The 15438-nt window shown below is 48.0% G+C and overlaps 1 protein-coding gene across 1 annotated transcript in view; it reads right to left on the reverse strand.

Moving 5' to 3' along the window:
* The window catches only part of TPD52L2 (TPD52 like 2), a 50732-nt gene extending 36083 nt beyond the window's left edge, over window positions 1–14649 (reverse strand). Inside the window, exon 1 of the mRNA XM_075571679.1 lies at window positions 14631–14649. The gene's annotated coding sequence lies outside the window, so the exon portion shown is untranslated. The remainder of the gene's footprint in view (window positions 1–14630) is intronic.
* Window positions 14650–15438: the final 789 nt, after the last annotated feature.

The following is a 15438-nucleotide window of genomic DNA, read 5'->3' on the forward strand; positions in this document are numbered from 1 at the left end:
CTCGCGAACAGGGTCCCCCTCCCCACGCGGGTTGTGGGCAGAGAAAGGGGGTCAGCGCTGAAAAATGGACCAGGAATAGAAACCAAGAAGGGAGGATGGGAGGGAGCAGATAGTGAGAGAGAGATAAGAGGGGGGAGGAAGGGGAAAAGCAGCCCCAGGGAGAGATAAGAAGGGGGTGGGGATGAGGAGAGAGATCAGTGGAAAGGTCAGAGAGGGGAGAGACTGGAGGGAGATAGCATGGGGGGGGGGGGGGCTGTTAACCCCTGCATTGCCAGCGACAGTTAGAGAGGTTCGCTCTGTCTATATATGAGGGGGTTAAATGATTAGCTGAGGGGGGGAGGGAGAGAGGAAAGGGGATTTGCAGAGGAAGGACAAAGAGGGGGGAAGAGAGGAAAGCCATAAATAGAAAGGTGAGGGAGAGACAAAGGAGAGGAGGGAGAGAAGGAGAGGGATATTTGTGTCTTGTGGCGGTATGTCTGAATCGCTTCAAGACTCAAGGATTCCATATTATTCTAGATTAAAATATAAACAGAACCATCTACAGATCTGTTTCTATCTATCTGTGTCTGTCTGTATGTGTATCTTCTTATCTGTGTGTCTATCTGTCTGTGTCTATCTACTTATCTGTGTCTGTAAATTCTCCCAAATTACCACTTAGAGTGTAAGCTCTTTGGGGCAGGGACTCCCTTTCCTATTGTTACATGTCTGAAGAGCTAATTCCCACTATATGCGCCCCCGTCTCTTGCCCTCCGGTGCTCACGACCCCCTCCCCCCTTTCGCGCGGGGGGCACGTGACCCGCAGCGTCATTTGACGCCACGCTGCTATGGGAACGCGCGTGTGACGTCATATGACGCCGCGTTGCCATGGAGACGCTTCCAGACGCCGGCTGAAGCAACGTAAGTTTAGGTTCCAGAAGCCTCACGCGATCCCCCGGCATTTAGTTTTAATGTCTTGGGGAAGAGTGTGGGGCCTCTGCCACTGCCCGCGCCCCCCCCAGAAAAATCTCCCGCCCCCAGTTTGTGCACCCGTGTTATATTATTACGTCACGTGTATTACTACTGTGAAGCGCTGTGTACATGGGATGGCGCTGTATGAATAAAAATATACATACATACATAGAACTATCTGTGTCTCTAACTATATATATATATATATATATATATATATATATATATATTGTCTGTGTGTCTATCTACCTGTGTGTCTGTCTATCTATCTATGTCTATCTACCTATCTGGGTGTCTGTATGTCGGTGTCGATCTACCTGTGTCTGTCTGTCTATCTTAATAAAGGCATACATACATCTTACTATCTATGTCTACCTACCTATCTGGGTGTCTGTATGTCGGTGTCGATCTACCGTCTGTCTGTCTATCTTAATAAAGGCATACATACATCTTACTATCTATGTCTACCTACCTATCTGGGTGTCTGTATGTCGGTGTCGATCTACCTGTGTCTGTCTGTCTATCTTAATAAAGGCATACATACATCTTACTATCTATGTCTACCTACCTATCTGGGTGTCTGTATGTCGGTGTCGATCTACCTGTGTCTGTCTGTCTATCTTAATAAAGGCATACATACATACATACATCTTACTATCTATGTCTAACTACCTATCTGGGTGTCTGTATGTCGGTGTCGATCTACCGTCTGTCTGTCTATCTTAATAAAGGCATACATACATCTTACTATCTATGTCTACCTACCTATCTGGGTGTCTGTATGTCGGTGTCGATCTACCTGTGTCTGTCTGTCTATCTTAATAAAGGCATACATACATCTTACTATCTATGTCTACCTACCTATCTGGGTGTCTGTATGTCGGTGTCGATCTACCTGTGTCTGTCTGTCTATCTTAATAAAGGCATACATACATCTTACTATCTATGTCTACCTACCTATCTGGGTGTCTGTATGTCGGTGTCGATCTACCTGTGTCTGTCTGTCTATCTTAATAAAGGCATACATACATACATACATACAGTCATTCATCTTACTATCTATGTCTACCTACCTATCTGGGTGTCTGTATGTCTATCTCTGTGTGTCTATCCAGGGATACCTTTCATTTAAGATATAAACAAGAAACCCCACCTAGTTCTGATGAAATTATTTCGGATTTACGGTGGGGGCTGGACACAAAACTGGAAGTTAATAAACGATTTGACCACACGTCTTTATTTAAAGCTGAATTAGAATTTCTTTGTACATGAGATAGAATCATTTTTAGTTATTTTTTGTCCGTGGTATTTGTAGCGAGACATCACCTGGTATATAATGAGCAGAGAGTGGGTGAGACACAGTCAGATCACAGTGTATAGCTGGGGAGAGAGATATATCTGCAGGACGGTATCTATATATCTGTATGTGTGTATATATATATTTATATACAGTAGCACACTGCGGAAGGAGGGGGGGGGTGTTGTGTGACTGAGGAACACTGAGTCACCTCATCCTTTTCTCGGCCTCCCCCCTCTCTCAGATCTCCGTCTCTCATCCTTCTCCGCAGTCTCCCCCTAAAGGGACCTTCCCAAAGTCACACGTCTGTGACGAGAAGGGGGGTGGGGGAAGGCGGGGGGTCATTTCTGCATCAAAAATCCCCCCCTTCCCCCGTCTTGTTATCCACAGCGTTGACCCCACCCTGTCTACAGCACTGGGGTTCTATCCGCCCCCCCCCCCATGAACGAGATTGGGGGGAGGGGGAAGGTGCACCACATCAATGCAGCCCTAACCCTTACCCTGCTAGAAAGACTAAAGACCTGCACATGATGATATATTGTCACACATGCCTATAATATATATATATATATATATATATACACACACATATTGCGCTGTGCTGCAGTACTGGCCGCTCTGCCAGTGAAGGGGTTAATGAAGAAATCCTGATGATCCCCTCCCTGCTCTCCTATACAGCAGGGTGGGGTAATCCCGCCATCTGCCATACGGCGCCTCCTTCCTAATCTGCCCCCTATCCTGCTGCCCTCTTACTCCCTGACTATTAGCCCCTCGGGGCGCAGATGGTGCAGGTACGGTAATAAAAAACCAGCAGGAATGTTGAATGAATATGATTATTTCTCTTTAATGTGAGGGGCTGAACCACAGAGCTGACGCTCTATGCAACTCATACCGACAAACGGCCCAACGGGGATATTTATATATTTATATATATAAAGCAGAAAATAGCTGTGAACTCATTTATTCTTTATATATATAGGAAGACTGCAATATAATAAAAGAAAGTTAAGAATCACTGAGGAAACCATCAACAAGACTGGTAGCACCAGCAATGCCCGTGTTTGTTGTGTACGGTATAACGGGAATTACCCTGTGGTGTATGTACAGAGAGGGGGGGGGGGGGCAGGTGCTGGGTTTATTGCTTAGAGACACTGGGTATGGGGATAAGTTGAGTGTAGACTGAAGGTTGGAGGGGAGGGGGTGGAGGTGATCTGCGCATGTGGGGGGGCGGGGTGGAGGGCAGATAACAAGGACAGGAATAAGGTGTTTTAGAGCTGGAGAGATAAAAGGACGGGGGAGGGGAGCTGGAGAAAGAGGATGTGAGTCTGTGTGAGGGGGAAGCAAGAGGGGACACGCAATAAGGGGAGAAGAGAAAGCCCTGCCCCCCTGTCAGCCGCCGTCACCCAGGGTGGGAGAGCGCAGGGAGGCAAGACGCACTTTCTCAATTAATTAAACACATGGCCTGCTGCCTTTTCATATTAGGAACACACAGTCAATTTACGCGCACAACGTCTGGACAATGACCCCTGTACAGCGGTCATACCAAGTACCTACCCACTATAATTAGGATTGGTTAGCGAGTGCATGCAATGGGGGGGGGGGGGGGGGCGGGGTTCCACAGCCTACTCTCCACCTCTGAAGAGACAGCCTGTGAACCCTGCTTTACTACTCCCCTAGTGCACCCCTCCTTCCCTCCATACAAACCTAGAGGTTGAGCGGGTGTCTCCCTGTTTCCCATTTGGCTGTCAAATCTCACTCGTGGAGCCAGTGTCACTCGTTGGGGAGCTGTCTCAATCATTGGGGGGGCAGTCTCAATCGGGTAGTCTCACTTATTGGGAGGCAGTCTCACTCAGGAACTAGCCTCACTCATTGGGAGGTACTCACAATCGTTGGAAGGTAGTCTCATTTATTGGGGGGGGGGCAGTCTCATTCGGGTAGTAGTCTTACGCATTGGGGTGCAGTCTCATTCACTGGGGTCGGGAGAAGTCTCACTCATTGTGTGACATCCAATCATTTGAAGGTAATCTCATTGGGGAGCAGACTCATTCATTGGAAGGCTGTCTCACTCATTTTGAAGTAGTCTCACTTATTGGAGGGCTCACACGTGGTGGTGGGGGGGGGGCAGTCTCACTGATTGGGAAGTGGTCTCTTACTGGAAGGTACTCTCACCCAATGAGGGGGAATAACACAAGTCTCGGAGGTACAAGGGATGTGGAGAGTAGGAGCTGGTTGTTGGGCCAGGAGGGAGAGGCGATTTAGTGAGTGGAGGAAGAGTAAATTCTAGCTGGTCACTGTCCATTCTTGTGTCACATGGCTGTCCTCCCACCGGGCTTCCATATAGTGTAAGTAACTGACTGTCACCCCTTTATACCCAACACACTGTCCTGTGTTACAAAGTGACTCACTAGCATGACACTTCTGTGTTACATACATCCCGATTAATGAGATTAGATATGCAGAATTGCCCATTGTTCCTGCCAGGTGGCGTAGGTATACCAACCACTTTTGCTGGGTGTTTATCATATTTAATATTACAGAGCCCCGGAAGAAAAATTACGAACTATTTGATTTAAATAATAATTTCAATACGTGCAGCCAGCTCTGGAATGTAACCCCGGGGGGCAAAGGGAGACTCACTCACTTGGGGGCTGTCTCACTCACTGGAAGGCTTTCTCTTTCCTTGAAAAAACGATGGATAGCTCCACTACCCTCTCCCCAACACAAACCAGATTTCCAGGTGTCATACTTGACTCCTCTCTCGTAACGCTTGCGCCACCCACGAGCAAGACAGGACCCCGGTACTGAGGTGGGGGAAGTATAGAACCACGCACCCACAGCAGCGGAAGCGTGCCCGGCAGGCGGATTGTCAACGTAGCCGGGTCTGGGTTGGAGAGAGCGGGTTAGTCCAGATACTTGCCAAGGTCTTGGGATGGAGAGGTCGGAATAGTGGAAGTCCGTTAAGCCGTGGTCTGGGGTTGGAGATATCAGAATCGTAGAAGTCCGTAGAGCCGTGGTCTGGGTTGGAGAGGTACCACGTAGTCGAGGGTAAGCCGGGGTCGATATCCAGAGGGGTTCAGTAGTCAAGCCGGGTCGGTACACGTAGAATCCAAAAACTGCAAGAGAGAATGAGACAGTAGCAAGGCACAACAGACGCAGGAGCACAAAGCTACAACTAGTTATGCTCAGCAATGACTCTGAGCATGAGCAGGGTATAAGTACTGGCGTGGGCCAATGGAACAGGAGGTGGAGCGGAGGCGCGGCCCCAGAGGGAGTCGCGATAGGATGCAGGAGACAAGTGGCATCTGATTAGTTGCCTCGCAGCTGGGGAGCGGTGCACAACGTCACGTGAGCGCGCCGCGCTCGAGAAGCGAGGCGCATCTGAGGGGCGGAGTTAAGCTCCGTGGCAGCGTTAGAAGAGCTGCACGTGCGCGCACGCGCTAGTGCCAGAGCGTAGGCCTGTGCGGAGACAGGTAAGGAGGGAACACGTCGCAAAGGACGTGTTCCTCGATTCCTTACATCTCTCCTGTATACCACACATCCACTCCCTCACCAATGTCTGCCAGTTCCATGTCAGACACATTGGTAAAATACGGCCTTTCCAGGGCACGCAATCCATCCAAATTCTGATTCATGCACTTTTCACATCCCGACCAGACTACTGTAACCTGCTCCCAGTTGGTTTTCCTCTCTTGCGACTGTCCATCTTCCAGTCCATCCAAAAACCTCACCAACTGTTCTGCGTTGGCTGTGTCACTGCTCATCTCTACACTGGCTCCCCATACCCAGCAGAATCGGATTTGTGGGCCCTGGATCCCACCTACAAAGTTCTCCAGGACAACCCCCCCTCACTCTTTACATTTCCAATCTAACAACCCCCCCCCCCACCTCCCCAAGCGTTCTCCCACACGCAGTCTCCACTCATCACCCACTGCTCTCCTTCCTCTCGTTCTCACCTCTGGGGCTGCTCCCCAACGGTGGGACTCCTTACCCCCCCCGCACCATCCGATTCTCCCCCACCATTCACCCTTTCAAGAGTTCCCTCCAAACCCACCGCTTTCAACAGACCGACCCAGCACCCTAATGACAAGCCTGCAGTTAATACCATGCTGTGTGGCCTAGTACCTAAATCCCTTTCCTGCCTAAAACCTCTCTCACTCGCTGCCCCACACCTCCAGAATTCCCTTCCCCTCAATATCCCGCCAGCACCCTCTCTATCCACCTTTAGGACCTTTCTTAAAACACACCTCTGTAACGATGCACATGGGTAGCTCCGTGGCTGATACTATACATCTCGGATGCACTGACCGTGGACCCTTGCAGACGCACTTACCAGAACACCCTGCTTCTGCAGGTTCTCTCCACCTAGATTGTAAGCTCTGCGGGGCAGGGCCTCCTTTTCCTATTGTTACTTTGACGTCTGAAACGCTTATTCCCATCTATGTGTTGTATTATGCCACGTGTATTACTGCTGTGAAGCGCTGTGTACCATGATGGTGCGATATAAACAAAGATATACATACATATGCACAGCAAATGATCTTATCTTATAGACATTGTAATTGGGAGGCAATCTTTCTAATTGGAGGGCAGGCTCAGTCATTGGAGCCCGGTCCCTGCGCGTTTACCCTCGCGTCCGAATGGTTCCATTTTAATGGCACATTTTGGGCAATCCCTTGACCCCCTTCCACATTAGGGTCTTTTCACAGCTGGGCAAATAGGGGTTACTCAGAATAGAGGTGCTCCTCCCTGTCTGTAGGAGGTCATTACAGCTGTGATTCCACATCCTCCCCCCACCTCCGGGTCGGCCAATTCGGGGAATTGGGAGAGGTCTCAGGCCATCCGGCTTTGCAGTCCCGAGCCTCTCCTCCCTGCTTTCAAATACACCTTTTAATTTTAGCATGGAGGAAACCCACCCCACCCCCCCCCCTCCTCCCCTCCCACCTCCCGGGGGCAGGGGAGGAAGCTGGCAGCATTCTGCATGCTGGGGGGGGGGGGAAGGGGGAGCATGGCAGGAAGGAACCCCCAGCTGCTCTGTGGGGGGAAGCTTTGGGGTGCGGGTAGGAGATAAGCAGAAAAAGGAGGGGGGTGGGGAGGGGGAATGCTGGGGCTGAGAGGGATGGGACTGGGGGGGGGGAGGGGGAGAAGGAGAGGCGACAGCGGCAAATTTAGAGATGCGATCAATACCGCAAACCACATTTCTGTTCAAACCTTTTCGAGGCCAGCAACGCACAGAAGGGAACAGGTTAATGCAGCAGCGCCCACCTATTAACACCGGGTCCCCCAAAAGGATGTTTTGCCTGTGGGACCCCGATTCTGTGCTCCTTGCACCAAGTGAGAGGCCTTAGACTGTAAGCTCTGCGGGGCAGGGACTCGGCTTTTGCTACTTTTATGCCCGGAGCGCTTATTCCCATAATGTGTTATATTATTATATCACGTGTGTTACTGCTGTGACGCGCTGTGTGCCTGGAAGCCGATACATAAAGATATACATACCAAGGCTGGGGTCCCCCCCAAAATCCCCTTTAACAGAATAAATTCCACTCACTAAAAACGTCTGCCGGAAGAAGGGACCTTTGTGATCCGGAGAGCTTGCACTCCTTTTAACCCTGAGTTAGCTATTAAAGCTAATCACTTCTACCTAAGGCTGCGCTTATAGTGCCGGCGACTGTGACGTCAGGCTGCGGTCGCTGGGAAAATCAAATCGAGATGGCTTCCAGCGATCGCGACCAAGCCGTCGCTCCGTCCTTACTGTAAGCGCACGCGACGGCGGCAATGCATTTGTTTTGCCGCGACGTCGCTGTCGCCGGCACTATAAGCGCGGCCTCTCTTGTCTTTGTTCTATGGGCTGACACGGTACCATCCTCTACTTGATTAAACTTACTAAAATATATATTAATTGGGTTATCGGCGCAGGAAAACTGCCTGCTGTCTCGCTGCGAATTTGTTGTCACTGTGCTCTGCTGTCTTTGTCACTTTCTGGCCATCATGTCTGTCCCTCTTATCATTCATCCCCCACCAAGACTCTGTGGATCCCCCCCCCCCCCCCCCACTGGGATTAGGTCTCTTGGGTCCATACACAGAGCGTTTAGATTGTAAGTTCCTGGGACGAGGGGAATCCCTCTATCGATGTCTGGGTTCATCATCCTCTATCAGCAGGGCATGAGCGCTATAAATAACCTAATAATAAAGTCGATACAGGGGGGGCGCTACAGAGCTAGTGACTGGGGGGCCGGGGGGGGGGGGGCTGTCTGAGGGTCCCATGGAAGAGTCACAAGCATGAGAAACAGGAATGTCCTGTACCAAAGGGTGGCAATGGTACAGCTATGAATAGCATGATGGGAGACGTTACATGACAGAGTGCTTTCACATCATTGCTGCTCCAATGCACTTTGGTAAATTGGTCTTTAACCTGTTCAGTGCTGGAGGGCTCTTCATACCGAGCCCTTGCTTCCCCCCTCCCCTACTCCCCCCCCCCCCCCACACACACACACAAGGTGACTTTTGATGCCAATGGCTCATGTTACCTGTGCAGCAAATAAAGGGGCCCTTGGTTGGGGACATATGGCCAGGGCAGAAACACAGACCGGGTTCAGAGGTCAGCCAGAAGTCCCCCCCCCTCCTCCACTCAGCCCCCATTCCAAACCCTCCTTGCCCTGCTGCCAGAGAAAATCCCCCCTCAAAGGCATCTACCATTACAGCCCTCCTGCGGACAGCAACTGAAAACAGTAATATATATATATATATTAAGGTTATGGTGGGTAAAAAAAAGTGACTAAAACCCTCCACAGTAAAGCATAAAGCAACTGTAAATATTCCTGTATATTCATTTGCATGTCTTAGACAGGTCAACCCCCTTATAACGCTGTGCTTGGGGTCCAAAGAATCACGTCGCGCTATAAGCGGATCGCGTTAGAAATAATGTACAATTGTATGCATTGTACAATAAAGTATTTAAGACACCAATAATCGTGTTGTAAAGTATTCATAAATATGAAAATTGGGAGCCGCGCTCGCATCGCGTTATAAGCGGATTCGCGTTATAACGGGGTTGATATATATTTGAGTAAACCCCTTCGCCAGAAGAAGAGATCAGTATATCTCGAAAGCTCGCACAAATAAAAGCATTTAGTTAGCCACAGAACGGCATTGTCTATTCATTTTTTAATTATTAAAGCACAGCTAACACGGTACTGATACCGCTACATATACACACACACACACTTATATACACACATATACATATATACATACATACACACACAACATATATATATACACACACACACACACACACACACACACACACACACACACACACACACACACACACACACACACACACACAGTATATACCTCTAATACTATCCTGCAGACTTGCAGAGCATCACACCAACAATACCTCTCCCCCACACACACTTCCCCAGCCCCCATCTCTCCCCCCACACACCTCGCCCCCACCCTTCTCTCTCCCCCTTCCCAGCTCTCTGGAAAATTACAGCCCTGACTCGTGTCACTCCCACAGCCCCAGGAATCCGCTGTCATCTCTTCAGCCCCAGAGAGTCTCCCCAGCCTGTCCCGAACCCCCTCCCCACCCAACCTCTGCACTGACCGGGAATGTGACCCTTTAACCCGCTGTGCGCTGGGGACAAGCACAGCGGCGTGAATCTCCAGACGAGGCTGGACTCGATGAATTTCTTTTTTTTGGTACAAATTAATAAAAAAGATCAATTCACCCCTTTGCTGCCAGAGCATTCAGCAACACATTGCAGAGCGATATAATAACACTGAGAGATGTAATAACACGCAGAGATGTAATAACACACAGAGCGATATAATAACACACAGAGCGATATAATAACACGCAGAGCGATATAATAACACTGAGAGATGTAATAACACTGAGAGATGTAATAACACTGAGAGATGTAATAACACGCAGAGCGATATAATAACACGCAGAGCGATATAATAACACTGAGAGATGTAATAACACTGAGAGATGTAATAACACGCAGAGCGATATAATAACACAGAGATATAATAACACTGAGAGATGTAATAACACGCAGAGATGTAATAACACGCAGAGATGTAATAACACGCAGAGCGATATAATAAGACGCAGAGCGATATAATAACACTGACAGATGTAATAACACTGAGAGATGTAATAACACGCAGATATAATAACACGCAGAGCGATATAATAACACTGAGAGATGTAATAACACGCAGAGATGTAATAACACGCAGAGATGTAATAACACGCAGATATAATAACACGCAGAGCGATATAATAACACTGAGAGATGTAATAACACGCAGAGATGTAATAACACGCAGAGATATAATAACACTGAGAGATGTAATAACACTGAGATATGTAATAACACGCAGTGAGATATAACACAGAGATATAATAACACGCAGAGCGATATAATAACACGCAGAGCGATATAATAACACAGAGATATAATAACATGCACAGATATAATAACACTGAGAGATGTAATAACACTGAGATATGTAATAACACGCAGAGCGATATAATAACACGCAGAGCGATATAATAACACTGAGAGATGTTATAACACGCAGAGCGATATAAGAACACGCAGAGTGATATAATAACACTGAGAGATGTAATAACACGCAGAGCGATATAATAACACGCAGAGCGATATAATAACACTGACAGATGTAATAACACGCAGAGCGATATAATAACACTGACAGATGTAATAACACGCAGAGATGTAATAACACGCAGAGCGATATAATAACACTGACAGATGTAATAACACGCAGAGATGTAATAACATGCAGAGCGATATAATAACACGCAGAGCGATATAATAACACGCAGAGCGATATAATAACACTGAGAGATGTAATAACACGCAGAGATGTAATAACACGCAGAGCGATATAACACAGAGATATAATAACACGCAGAGCGATATAATAACACGCAGAGCGATATAATAACACAGAGATATAATAACATGCACAGATATAATAACACTGAGAGATGTAATAACACTGAGATATGTAATAACACGCAGAGCGATATAATAACACGCAGAGCGATATAATAACACTGAGAGATGTTATAACACGCAGAGATGTAATAACACGCAGAGCGATATAAGAACACGCAGAGTGATATAATAACACTGAGAGATGTAATAACACGCAGAGCGATATAATAACACGCAGAGCGATATAATAACACTGACAGATGTAATAACACGCAGAGCGATATAATAACACTGACAGATGTAATAACACGCAGAGATGTAATAACACGCAGAGCGATATAATAACACTGACAGATGTAATAACACGCAGAGATGTAATAACACGCAGAGTGATATAATAACACGCAGAGCGATATAATAACACGCAGAGCGATATAATAACACGCAGAGCGATATAATAACACTGAGAGATGTAATAACACTGAGAGATGTAATAACAAGCAGAGCGATATAATAACACGCAGAGCGATATAATAACACTGAGAGATATAATAACACTGAGAGATGTAATTACACGCAGATATAATAACATGCAGAGATATAATAACACGCAGAGAGATATAATAACACGCAGAGATATAATAACACGCAGAGAGATATAATAACACGCAGAGCGATATAATAACATGCAGAGCGATATAATAACACGCAGAGCGATATAATAACACTGAGAGATGTAATAACACGCAGAGATATAATAACACGCAGAGAGATATAACACGCAGAGCGATATAACACGCAGAGCGATATAATAACACACAGAGCGATATAATAACACAGAGATGTAATAACACGCAGAGATATAATAACACGCAGAGATATAATAACACACAGAGCAATATAATAACACTGAGAGATGTAATAACACGCAGAGAGATATAATAACACGCAGAGATATAATAACACACAGAGAGATATAATAACACGCAGTGAGATATAACACAGAGTTATAATAACACGCAGAGAGATATAATAACACACAGAGCGATATAATAACACGCAGAGATATAATAACACAGAGAGATGTAATAACACGCAGAGAGATATAATAACACGCAGAGAGATATAATAACACGCAGAGCGATATAATAACACTGAGAGATGTAATAACACGCAGAGATATAATAACACGCAGAGATATAATAACACTGAGAGATGTAATAACACTGAGAGATGTAATAACACGCAGTGAGATATAACACAGATATAATAACACGCAGAGCGATATAATAACACGCAGAGCGATATAATAACACTGAGAGATATAATAACATGCACAGATATAATAACACGCAGAGATATAATAAAACACAGAGCGATATAATAACACAGAGAGATATATTAACACGCAGAGATATAATAACCACTGAGAGATATAACAACACGGAGAGATAATAACACGCAGCGTGATATAATAACACACAGAGCGATATAATAACACTGAGAGATGTAATAACATGCAGAGATAGAAAAACACTGAGAGATATAATAACACGCAGATATATAATAGCACGCAGAGATATATAATAACACGCAGAGTGATATACTGTAATAACACAGAGATATATAATAACATGCAGAGATATAATAACACAGAGATATAATAACACGCAGAGATATAATAACATGCAGAGAGATAGAATAACACTGAGAGACAGAATAACACGCAGAGAGATAATAACACGCAGAGAGATATAATAACCCGCAGAGAGATAGAATAACACGCAGAGAGATAGAATAACACGCAGAGAGATAATAACACGTAGTGATATAAGAACATGCAGTGATATAATAACACGTAGAACAGTATGCAGAGCAATATAACATGCAGAGATATAATAACAGGCAGAGGATATAATAATACGCAGAGATATAATAACACGCAGAGGATATAATAACACGCAGAGGATATAATAATAGTAGGTGACTAGTGACAGTCACACAGAGGAGTAGGTGACTGAATGACAGTCACACAGAGGGGTATGTGACAGTGTGACAGTCACACAGAGGGGTATGTGATAGTGTGACAGTCACACAGAGGGGTATGTGACAGTGTGACAGTCACACAGAGGAGTAGGTGACTGAGTGACAGTCACACAGAGGGGTATGTGACAGTGTGACAGTCACACAGAGGGGTATGTGACAGTGTGACAGTCACACAGAGGGGTAGGTGACTGAGTGACGGTCACACAGAGGGGTAGGTGAGTGAGTGACAGTCACACAGAGGGGTAGGTGACAGTCACGCAAAGGGGTAGGTGACAGTCACACAGAGGGGTAGGTGACAGTCACACAGAGGGGTAGGTGGCTGAGTGACAGTCACACAGAGGGGTAGGTGACAGTCACACAGAGGGGTAGGTGACTGAGTGACAGTCACACAGAGGGGTAGGTGACAGTCACGCAAAGGGGTAGGTGACAGTCACGCAGAGGGGTAGGTGACAGTCACACAGAGGGGTAGGTGACAGTCACACAGAGGGGTAGGTGGCTGAGTGACAGTCACACAGAGGGGTAGGTGACAGTCACAGTCACACAGAGGGGTAAGTGACACAGGGACAGTCACACAGAGCAGTAGGTGACTGAGTGACAGTCACACAGAGTAGTAGGTGACAGAATGACAGTCACACAGAGGGGTAGGTGACAGTCACACAGAGGGGTAGGTGACAGTCACAGTCACACAGAGGGGTAAGTGACACAGGGACAGTCACACAGAGGAGTAGGTGACTGAGTGACAGTCACACAGAGGAGTAGGTGACAGAATGACAGTCACACAGAACAGTAGGTGACAGTCACACAGAGGGGTAGGTGACTGACAGTCACACAGAGCAGTAGGTGACAGTGACAATCACACAGAGGGGTAGGTGACAGTCACACAGAGGAGTAGGTGACAGAGTGACAGTCACACAGAGGGGTAGGTGACAGAGTGACAGTCACACAGAGGGGTCAGTGACAGTCAAACAGAGGGGTAGGTGACACAGTGACAGTCACACAGCGGTAGGTGACACAGTGACAGTCACACGGAGGGGTAGATGACAGAGTGACAGTCACACAGAGGGGTAGGTGACAGTGACAGAGCGTTAGATGACAGTCACACAGAGCGTTAGGTGACAGTCACACAGAGGGGTAGGTGACAGTCACACAGAGGGGTAGGTGACACAGTGACAGTCACACAGCGGTAGGTGACACAGTGACAGTCACACGGAGGGGTAGATGACAGAGTGACAGTCACACAGAGGGGTAGGTGACAGTGACAGAGCGTTAGATGACAGTCACACAGAGCGTTAGGTGACAGTCACACAGAGGGGTAGGTGACACAGTGACAGTCACATAGAGGGGTAGGTGACACTGACCCTGGGTGCTGCCCCCTGGCTCACGTGTCCCTGAGTCTCACACGTGGGGGCGCTTCCCTCCCAGCTCAGACAAGTCCCGCCCCCTGGAGTGCCAGACCAAGGGGGCTGAGCCAGAGACTACGTAGGCGTGGCTATGCAACTAGGTGGGCGTGGCCACCAGCTGACGCTATCCAACGAAGCCCCAGACAGTGGGCGTGGTCCTGACTCCCGCACGCGCTCTTCCTATTCTCCGCCCCCTTTCTTTCTAGGGCCACTCCTAGAAAAAAGGGAGGGGCGAGCGTCGGTGACCAATGAGATCCAGCGGGGGCGGGGCTAGCCTCCAGACGCCCCGCCCCACGCTGTCGGCCCCGCCCCTCGCGCCGTCTGACAGTGTCGGGGACGCGCACGGGAGAGACAGAGACACCGAGTGACCGGGGACTGGACCCAGCGGCGCGTGCGGTGAGAGCCGTCGTTATTATCCGTTATCTGGGGTTACTAGTGATTATTACCTGTCCTCAGTGGCACAAAGCTATATTTCTAATAAGGATAATAATATGCCTGTGCCCCTGGGGTGAGGTGCTGGGGCCCCTGGGGTGAGGTGCCACTGGGTGTGAGGTGCTGGGGCCCCTGGGGTGAGGTGCTGGGGCCCCTGGGGTGAGGTGCCACTGGGTGTGAGGTGCCGGGGACCCTGGGGTGAGGTGCTGGGGCCCCTGGGGTGAGGTGCCACTGGGTGTGAGGTGCTGGGGCCCCTGGGGTGAGGTGCTGGGGCCCCTGGGGTGAGGTGCCACTGGGTGTGAGGTGCCGGGGACCCTGGGGTGAGGTGCTGGGG

This window comes from Ascaphus truei, chromosome 15 (assembly GCF_040206685.1).
Source record: "Ascaphus truei isolate aAscTru1 chromosome 15, aAscTru1.hap1, whole genome shotgun sequence".
Classification (NCBI taxonomy): domain Eukaryota; kingdom Metazoa; phylum Chordata; class Amphibia; order Anura; family Ascaphidae; genus Ascaphus; species Ascaphus truei.